Here is an 11,202-nt window from a genome sequence, read left to right as displayed (position 1 = left end):
TCATTGATTTTTTGGAGGGTTTTTTGTGTCTCTATCTCCTTCAGTTCTGCTCTGATCTTAGTTATTTCTTGCCTTCTGCTAGCTTTGGAATGTGTTTGCTCTTGCTTCTCTAGTTCTATTAATTGCGATGTTAGAGTGTCAATTTTAGATCTTTCCTGCTTTCTCTTGTGGGCATTTAGTGCTATAAATTTCCCTCTACACACTGCTTTAAATGTGTCCCAGAGATTCTGGTATGTTGTATCTTTGTTCTCATTGGTTTCAAAGAACATCTTTATTTCTGCCTTCATTTCGTTATGTACCCAGTAGTCATTCAGGAGCAGGTTGTTCAGTTTCCATGTAGTTGAGCGGTTTTGATTGAGTTTCTTAGTCCTGAGTTCTAGTTTGATTGCACTGTGGTCTGAGAGACAGTTTGTTATAATTTCTGTTCTTTTACATTTGCTGAGGAGTGCTTTACTTCCAATTATGTGGTCAATTTTGGAATAAGTGCGATGTGGTGCTAAGAAGAATGTATATTCTGTTGATTTGGGGTGGAGAGTTCTATAGATGTCTATTAGGTCTGCTTGCTGCAGAGATGAGTTCAATTCCTGGATATCCTTGTTAACTTTCTGTCTTGTTGATCTGTCTAATGTTGACAGTGGAGTGTTGAAGTCTCCCATTATTATTGTATGGGAGTCTAAGTCTCTTTGTAAGTCTCTAAGGACTTGCTTTATGAATCTGGGTGCTCCTGTATTGGGTGCATATATATTTAGGAGAGTTAGCTCTTCCTGTTGAATTGATCCCTTTACCATTATGTAATGGCCTTCTTTGTCTCTTTTGATCTTTGATGGTTTAAAGTCTGTTTTATCAGAGACTAGGATTGCAACCCCTGCTTTTTTTTGTTCTCCATTTGCTTGGTAAATCTTCCTCCATCCCTTTATTTTGAGCCTATGTATGTCTCTGCGTGTGAGATGGGTCTCCTGAATACAGCAGACTGATGGGTCTTGACTCTTTATCCAGTTTGCCAGTCTGTGTCTTTTAATTGGAGCATTTAGTCCATTTACATTTAAGTTTAATATTGTTATGTGTGAACTTGATCCTGCCATTATGATATTAACTGGTTATTTTGCTCGTTAGTTGATGCAGTTTCTTCGTAGCCTCAATGGTCTTTACATTTTGGCATGTTTTTGCAACGGCTGGTACCGGTTGTTCCTTTCCATGTTTAGTGCTTCCTTCAGGGTCTCTTGTAAGGCAGGCCTAGTGGTGACAAAATCTCTAAGCATTTGCTTATGTGTAAAGGATTTTATTTCTCCTTCACTTATGGAACTTAGTTTGGCTGGATATGAAATTCTGGGTTTAAAATTCTTTTCTTTAAGAATGTTGAATATTGGCCCCCACTCTCTTCTGGCTTGTAGAGTTTCTGCCGAGAGATCTGCTGTTAGTCTGATGGGCTTCCCTTTGTGGGTAACCCAACCTTTCTCTCTGGCTGCCCTTAAGATTTTTTCCTTCATTTCAACTTTGGTGAATCTGGCAATTATGTGTCTTGGAGTTGCTCTTCTCGAGGAGTATCTGTGTGGCGTTCTCTGTATTTCCTGGATTTGAATGTTGGCCTGCCCTACTAGGTTGGGGAAGTTCTCCTGGATGATATCCTGAAGAGTGTTTTCCAACTTGGTTCCATTTTCCCCCTCACTTTCAGGCACCCCAATCAGACGTAGATTTGGTCTTTTTACATAATCTCATACTTCTTGCAGGCTTTGTTCATTTCTTTTTCTTCTTTTTTCTTTTGGTTTCTCTTCTCGCTTCATTTCATTCATTTGATCCTCAATCGTTGATACTCTTTCTTCCAGTTGATCGAGTCCGTTACTGAAGCTTGTGCATTTGTCATGTATTTCTCGTGTCATGGTTTTCATCTCTTTCATTTCGTTTATGACCTTCTCTGCATTAATTACTCTAGCCATCAATTCTTCCACTTTTTTTTCAAGATTCTTAGTTTCTTTGCGCTGGGTACGTAATTCCTCCTGTAGCTCTGAGAAGTTTGATGGACTGAAGCCTTCTTCTCTCATCTCGTCAAAGTCATTCTCTGTCCAGCTTTGATCCGTTGCTGGCGATGAGCTGCGCTCCTTTGCGGGGGGAGATGTGCTCTTATTTTTTGAATTTCCAGCTTTTCTGCCCTGCTTTTTCCCCATCTTTGTGGTTTTATCTGCCTCTGGTCTTTGATGATGGTGATGTACTGATGGGGATTTGGTGTAGGTGTCCTTCCTGTTTGATAGTTTTCCTTCTAACAGTCAGGACCCTCAGCTGTGGGTCTGTTGGAGATTGCTTGAGGTCCACTCCAGACCCTGTTTGCCTGGGTATCAGCAGCAGAGGCTGCGGAAGATAGAATATTGCTGAACAGAGAGTGTACCTGTCTGCTTCTTGCTTTGGAAGCTTCCTTTCAAGGGGTACTCCACCCTGTGAGGTGTGGGGTGTCAGACTGCCCCTAGTGGGGGATGTCTCCCAGTTAGGCTACTCAGGGGTCAGGGACCCACTTGAGCAGGCAGTCTGTCCCTTCTCAGATCTCAACCTCCGTATTGGGAGATCCACTGCTCTGTTCAAAGCTGTCAGACAGAGTCGTTTGTGTCTGCAGAGGTTTCTGCTGCGTTTGTTATTGTTTACTGTGCCCTGTCCCCAGAGGTGGAGTCTACAGAGACAGGCAGGTTTCCTTGAGCTGCTGTGAGCTCCACCCAGTTCGAGCTTCCCAGGGGCTTTGTTTACCTACTTAAGCCTCAGCAATGTCGGGCGCCCCTCCCCCAGCCTCGCTGCTGCCTTGCCGGTAGATCACAGACTGCTGTGCTAGCAATGAGGGAGGCTCCGTGGGCGTGGGACCCTCCAGGCCAAGTGTGGGATATAATCTCCTGGTGTGCCCGTTAGCTTAAAGCGCAGTATTGGGGTGGGAGTTACCCGATTTTCCAGGTGTTGTGTGTCTCAGTTCCCCTGGCTAGGAAAAGGGATTCCCTTCCCCCTTGCACTTCCCAGGTGAGGCGATACCTCACCCTGCTTCAGCTCTCGCTGGTCGGGCTGCAGCAGCTGACCAGCACCGATTGTCCGGCACTCCCTAGTGAAATGAACCCAGTACCTCAGTTGAAAATGCAGAAATCACCGGTCTTCTGTGTCGCTCGCGCTGGGAGTTGGAGACAGGAGCTGTTCCTATTTTTATTACATTTTAAAGAGATGCTCAATGCTAACATTTTCACTGTAGTTTATTGAGGTGATTTTCAGATTGGTAAAACAAATTGAGAAGGTATTTTTTTTTTAATGACAGATGTATTTGTCTACTGAAAATTGGCAATTTAGAGAAATTTGTTTTGTGTATGTTGATATCCCCAGTAAATGTTTTACAAAAATGATTTGACATCTTTAACAATTTTATCTGGTATTTCTTTATGCCTCAGCCTATTTATCTTATATGTGTTGGCTACCACAAAGAAAACTCTGAAGGATTTGAAAACTGCTGAGGATTTGAGAAACATTATATGCTCTACTAATATTTTTAACTCAGGCTTTTACCCTGACACATCAGTTATTTAAATGCCATTTCAAAAATGGCATTAATGCTAATTTGCTTTTCTTTTTTATACTTTCATATTTTCTTTACTAAAAGCTGACTTGTATTTTTCAATAATAGGGAGAAAGGAATTGTACTATTTACTTATTTTGGTATAAAATAGACATTTGAATAATACTTTATACTTTACTGACAACATAAACAGTAGACTCATTTATTGATGATATTATATGATATCGTGTTATTATTCTACAGAATAAAAAACATCACTAATATAATCTTGAAAATAGGTTTATGCCAGAAAGATTTAAGTGAATGAAGATAAGTAAGGCAAGGTAGTTCACTTAGCAACAAAAAACAAATAACAAAAATGTTTAATATACAGTAAGTACGCTGAGCCTGCTGAAAGATCATATAACCTCTGATTTTCTGATATTTTTTTACTTTTTCCCTAAGAATTAATGTCTAGACATCATAACACAAATATTAGAGATTTCTCTTTTTAGAAGAGCATCCAATATCTTAGGAGGCATTATTTTGTTGGGATGCAAATTATATATTTTAATCACATAGAACCTCGGATTTGAATAGGTATGTAGCTTGTTATGTGGTCTTGGGAAAATATACCTCTGTATGACTCAGTTCCATATTTTTTATGTATATATATATACACACAAATAAAATGGGTATAATATCTACTTGCATTCCAGTGTGACAAATGATGATATGAGATGATTTATATTTAGTGCTTACTGAATTGTATTACATAATATGTTAAAATAGAGTAAACTGGATTTGGCATATTATGGACATTTTGTACTAACTTGCCAATTTTTTATAAATTTAAAACAATTCTAAAATAAATATCAGTTACATAAAATTAGAAAAAACATAATTGACACGATGTATCAATTTGTCTGTCAAAATAAACATTTTTTTCCCATTGGAGTAACACTTACAAAATGATTTAAACATAACAATATTTTTTCTTATAAAAGGAATATAAATTTATTTTAGAAACTTCAGAAAACAGTAACAAATTGAAGAAAATTTAAAAGCTGAAGTTCCAAGCTGTACCCCTACTCATAGTTACAATAGTATGGTAACTATGGTAACTATCTCTAAAATTCTACTTCCAGATAATAATCATTATTAGCATTGTATCAGTTACCCTTTTGTTTTTTATATTTATATAAACACATTTTTAAAACAAATTTTTTTTTTTACCATATAGCTGGGGTTTCACGTAACAAACAATGGATGAATATCTACCCATGACACTAAACTTTCCTTTATCACAAGAATAGAAAATAGTTTAGTTTTAGTCTGAATGCTGACTTTAATCTATTAGAAGTGCTTGGTTGAGAAGCAACCAGGAGACATGCCTTGAGCCACTGGGAAAGACTGACATAATTGGGCAATAATGTCCGCTATAGACTTGAGTGGATACTCTTGCAGTGTGTGCCATAAATACCTTGTCCCATATCTATATTGTTTTTCCTGGTTGTATTCATATTTTAAAAAATAAGCAGAAATATCAAGAAAAACATAAAGAATCCTCAAATGCAGGCCGGGCACAGTGACTCACACCTGTAATCCCAGCACTTTGGGAGGCAGAGGCGGGTGGATCACAAGGTCAGGAGTTTGAGACCAGCCTGGCCAATATGGTGAAATGCCGTCTCTGTTAAAAATACAAAAATTAGCCCAGTGTGGTGGCGGGCAGCTGTAGTCCCAGTTACTCGGGAGGCTGAGGTAGAAGAACTGCTTGAACCCGGGAGGCAGAGGTTGCAGTGAGCCGAGATTGTGTCACTGCACTCCAACCTGGGCAACAGAATGAGACTCTGTCAAAAAAAAAAAAAAAATCCTCAAATGTTACTATTTTCCATATTTCCTCACTGTTTTGCTTAATTAATTTATATTAAAACAGACATAAATTTTACCTCTAAGTTTTTCAATATGCATCTTCAAACATGCAGTTATTTGCCTATGTAACCACAATCCCGTTTTCTACAAATCATTTAAAAACTTCTTGCCTGGGCTTGGTGGCTCAGACCTGTGTTTCCAGCAGGTTTGGAAGCCAAGGTGGGTGGATGGCTTGAGGCCAGGTGTTTGAGACCAGCTTTGGCCATGGTGAAACCCATCTTTACAAAACATATAAAAATTAGCTGACTGTGGTAGCTCCTTCCTGTACTCCCAGCTACTTGGGAGGCTGAGAAGGAAGGATTGCTTGAGTCTGGGTGGTTGAGCCTGCAGTGAACTGAGATATGGCACTGTACTCCAGCCTGGGTAACAGAGTGAGACCCTGTCTCAGATAAATAAATAAATATAAATTACAAGTAATACAATACAATAAAAATTTCTCTAATATCATTTATTACTCCTAGTCCTTCTCATAATTTCTCAAATTGTTCCCAAAATATATCTTACAGTTAAATTTGCTAAAAATAGGATTTAATTAAGAACCATGGGTATTTTTGTTGGTGTGTCTCATATGTCTCTTTCAACTTAGTACAGTCTTGCTATTTTTATTTTCTATAAAATTTTGAAGAGACTAGATAGATCTATAAGCATCTCACCTTCTAGATGTGTCTGTGTCCTCAAGATATAATTTAACATGTTCCTTCATCACTTTTATTACTATAAACTATATTAGATATGAAGATGGATCAGAATCAGAGTAAATATGTTGAGGAATAGTATTTACTGGGTGGTGTTTCGCATTTCTTGTTGCATCACACCAAGAAGTACATAACGTCACATTTTCTCACTATTAGACATTAGGATTAGTCACCAGGGTTAGATGACAGACAGATTTTGCTAAGGTAAGGTTATATGTGTGTGTTTATATTTTTATATTTTCTCAAAGAATTTGGCTGCTTTGCTTTTTAGGTTTTGCCAGAAGTCCTAATTGTATATTTATTTGGTTGTTTATTTTTAAAGAATTTCCTTTTTATTCAAAATTCGTATGTACTCATTGTAACAAATGCAGAAACCATCAAAGAAAATTCGCCATATATTCGAAGGGTGGTGCCAAAGATTGTGCTGGATTAACATTCCTAGGCCAGTTCTTTTCTCAGACTTTTTTCCAATAGTCTCCATTCTCTAGAAGTAAAGTTATAAACAATTTACTTAAAATTATTTAGGTGTTGCTTTGAATTTGAGCACAAGTGTTTATTTGGTTACAATAAAGTGGAATGATGTAGAAAGTAAATAACCTGGGCCCTGGGGGTGGGGGGGGGGTAGGAATTTACTTGTGTAATGAACTCTCATACTTTGAATAGTACTGTGGTATCTTTAGGTAACCAATATGAGATCCTACTTCTGTCCTATATTATCCAGGGCTCCCCAGAGAAACAGAATCAATAGGACATATAGAGATGTGTAGAAAGAAGTTTATTATTAGGGATTGGTTCACATAAATATGGAGGTCAGGCAGTTCACTGATCTACTTTCTGCAATCTGGCAATCCAAAACATCCAGTGGTATAGTTCCATTCCAGACTTGAAGGCCAGAGAACCAAGACCACTGGTTTCCAAAAGGAGAAGATGGATGTCTCAGCTCAAACAGAAAGAGCAGATTTGTCCTTTCTCTGCCTTTTTGTGTTATTCAGGCTCTCAAAGGATTGAATGATGCCCACCCACTTTGGTGAAGGTGATCTTTCCTCAGACTACTGATTTACATGCGAATCTCTTTCCTCACAGGCACATCCAAAAGTAATGTTTTACCCAGTTATCGGTCATCCTTTAGCCCAGTCTAATTGACACATTAAGATTAACCATTACATGTGGCATTCAGTAGCACTGGCCAATTCCAATGCCCGTGTGAGACTATGGAACATGCCTTCTGGCTATGGTCATCATTCCCACTTCCTGGAGCCTGCTCACTGCAGAGATGGAGGGAAACTTCAAAAATAAGTAAGCATGAAATGTGTGCGTATGAGTATTCCTTGTCATTACACAGAAGTAAAAGCATTAGAATCTGAGTCACATTCTAATCAATTCTCTAACTTGAAAGACAGAACTTGGCCATCATTACCACAATCATCCTGAAATAGCTATCATTAATATTAGGTGATGCCATCCCATACATTAAATAATTTTCCACTCTAAGCAGAAACATGAATTAAATAATGGATAGATTGAATATATGACACATTATTTTATTAAAATGAGATGATAATACATAAACTATTAATAAACATTAGATATAATTTTATTTGATTAGACAGGACAAAAATAAACAGGAAAAACTGAAGGATCTGATGGGGATAAATGTTTCTTCATCATAGGATATATTATTTGATAAGTATAGGGGTTTATGAGCACATTATGAGGTTGAGTCATTATGTGTATTTTTTCCATCTAGTTTCAGTTTTTTACAGTATCAGTTTACTCTTGCTGTAAATGATGAGGTAATTAGCTGCGGGATAGGGCTTATTAATAGGCCTATTAACATGACTGCCTGTGACATCTAGGTAAATGATCCTTGTTGTTGTTTCAGACCTGGGTTAAAGAACATACTTACATCAGGCTGTGTAAGCCTAGGGAGGGTGATAAATGATATCTGTGCTAATCCTGGGTGAATGAGACTTCACCTTGTTAGTATATTTTATATTATGTAAACTCTAAGATTGATGGGGAGCAGTTGGCTCAGAAGAGATGGTCCTGGGCACATATTAAACTAGTTTGAATTAACACTGGTCCATGTTTAAGTATAGAAGCTTATGTTTACAAGGAAAGGCTGGGAGGAGGGCAGAAAATACGGGAAGTAACACACATGCAATCAGAAATTATCACTGACAACTCCTTTTGAAGATTTTGTGGTCTAGATTTTTATCTTTCTACTGGCTCTAAAACATGTTGATTTCTCCTTTATGTACTCCGATATTACTGACTTTCTTCTGCATTCTTCAGATAAGTAAACTCTGTGTCATGGATCTACATGGTCTGTGTACTTGGTCTTTCTATTAGTTTGCTCCTACTTTTAACATTGATAATTAAAGTGGAAATACATTATAATTTAACACTTCTTTCTCATAAGAATTGTATAAATTATGCTATTATATTTTATTATTCTAGTTTAGGGCATTTATTTCTCTTTTGTAAGCATCACTGCTATAGTTGTTTTGTGACATATATATGTATATGTGTGTGTGTGTGTGTGTGTGTGTGTGTGTGTGTGTGTGTGTATGCCTACTTACTTTGGTGAAGGTGATCTGATCTTCACTCACCTTTACTCACCTTTAGGAGTAAAGGTGAGCTTTATTCCTAAAGTTATTTCATAAGCATGATTCCTACATTTGTTTTGTATTATCATATATACATACATACACACAGATGAGTGTATACAAACACACAGATACATATGTATGTATGTATATATGATGCTTAATTTTTATTCTCTTTATGCCAATATTTTCACTGCAGTTTTTATATTTTGTTCATTTGTTGATTGACTTTGTATAACATTTGGGAGTTTTTTTTCACAAAGGGATCATAGGAGCTGTATTTCCTTCCTTCCTTCCTTCCTTCCTTCCTTCCTTCCTTCCTTCCTTCCTTCCTTCCTTTCTTCCTTCCTTCCTTCCTTCCTTCCTTCCTTCCTTTCTTCCTTCCTTCCTCCCTCCCTCTCTCCCTCCCTCCCTCCTCCCTTCCTTCCATTCGTTTCCCTTCCCTTCCCTTCCCTTCCCTTCCCTTCCCTTCCCTTCCCTTCCCTTCCCTTCCCTTCTCTTCCCTTCCCTTCCTTCCATTCGTTTCCCTTCCCTTCCCTTCCCTTCCCTTCCCTTCCCTTCCCTTCCCTTCCCTTCCCTTCCCTCCCCTCCCCTCCCCTTCCCTCCCCTCCCCTGCTTCCCCTCCTCTCCCCTGCCCTCCCTTCCCTCCCTTTCTTTTGACTGTCACTCTGTTGCTCCTAGGCTGGAGTGCAGTGGGGCGATCCCAGCTCAAGGCAACCTCCGCTTCCTTGGTTCAAGCAATTATCCTGCCTCAGCCTCCCGAGTAGTTGGGATAACAGGAGTGCACCATGACACCCTGCTAAGGTTTTTTCTTTCTTTCTTTTTTGTATTATTAGTAGAGACAGGGTTTTGCAGTGTTGGCCAAATTGGTCTCTAACTCCTGACCTCAGGAGCTCCACCTGCCTCAGCCTCCAAAAGTGTTGGGGTTACAGGTGTGAGCCACCACACCTGGCCAAGAGCTGTATTTTCTTAATAAGTTCATATTTGAGAAAATATCTCTCTTGCTTTGTAATTAAGTAATATTTTGGCCAGTGTCCAAGGAGTCTTTGGTCCCTGTTGATTTCTTTCAGAACTTTGTGTACATAGATTTATTTATCTTCTGGTATTGAATGTTATGAAGTCCCATATAAGTCTTATTTTTCTTTCTTCCTTTAAGTATTTTTATCAATCTGCCAGGATGAGTAAAAACCTTCTCTTTATTCTCAGTGTTTAATAATACAGTTTGGACATGACCCACTGTTAACTCTACCATATCAAACTTTACCTAGAAAATAATGTGCCACACAAGTCTACTGATGTCTTCTTCCTTCATTTCAGGCATCTTTTTTATACCCTGCATAATTGAATAATTTCTCATTCTATGTTATCTGCTTCATACATTTTCCTGATATGTTATCCAAATTGCCCAACTATTATCTTTTCTCTAACTGCTTTAATTTATCTGTGTTCATTGTGGTTATTTCAGGGCTTACCTCTGTATTGGAATTTCCATGTCATTTTTTTCCATCCTGTTCCTTTGTTTCTGTATCTACTAGTTTTCCTTTTATTTTGGCAATTTATTCGCTTAACTCTATAGTAATTTAAAATTTTTTTATTATATTTTTAATGTATATGTTTTTATGTTTTCTTTTACTAATTTCATGTTCTTATTTACCTGTTTGATTACACCAGGCTCTCTGGGAAATAACCCATTTGAGCTAATTAGGGGCTTATTAGATCCAAAAATAAAGAAAACCTCAAAACATAATTGTTTAAACAAGACATAAGTTTATTTAAGTTTATTTTCCTTTTATTTAATGACTCAGGGTGGATGTCCCAGCTTGACAGATAGCTCTCCACATTAATATTCAGGGACTTGCCATAAATATGGCTCTGGATCCTCCACACATAGCTTTCAAGTTCGTTTTAGTCTTTGACAGTCTTCTAAGGCAGAAGTTAAAAAAATAAATGTACCCAGGGTGAAAGATTTTCCCTTTAGCAAGAGAGGCATACATTCCATATGTTATATCTGTTCATTCCATAGCCAATGGCTTAATTATAAACAGATGCCCACAATTGATTGCAAGGCAATGTGGTCCTTAGCTGGAGTTTCATATATGGAAGGAAACTGGACCCTGTTGTACAATGGTAGTTTCAATCACACCTTCTATTCTTTGGTTTACATTTTTTCCTAGACTGAGTAATAATTTTTAAAAATTTGTTTATTTCACAGTATATTTACATATTTTCTATGTCATTTGGTTTCTTTTTGATGATATTTGGAGAATTTTGCCCAGAGTTTCTCAGTGTACCAATGTAATTTGTTAAGCATCTCCTTAACTTTCTTCTGAGAACTATTTAATTGCCTCCCTGAACTAACTTTTACAGACGAAATATTTTATATTCTAACCACATTTTTAAGCCATCATGTCTTTAAGCAGGGAACATGGGAGTAAAGTTAGAAGTAATGCCATGA

This window comes from Papio anubis, chromosome 6 (genome assembly GCF_008728515.1).
Source record: "Papio anubis isolate 15944 chromosome 6, Panubis1.0, whole genome shotgun sequence".
Lineage (NCBI taxonomy): Eukaryota > Metazoa > Chordata > Mammalia > Primates > Cercopithecidae > Papio > Papio anubis.
Note: the sequence above shows the minus strand (reverse complement) of the source record.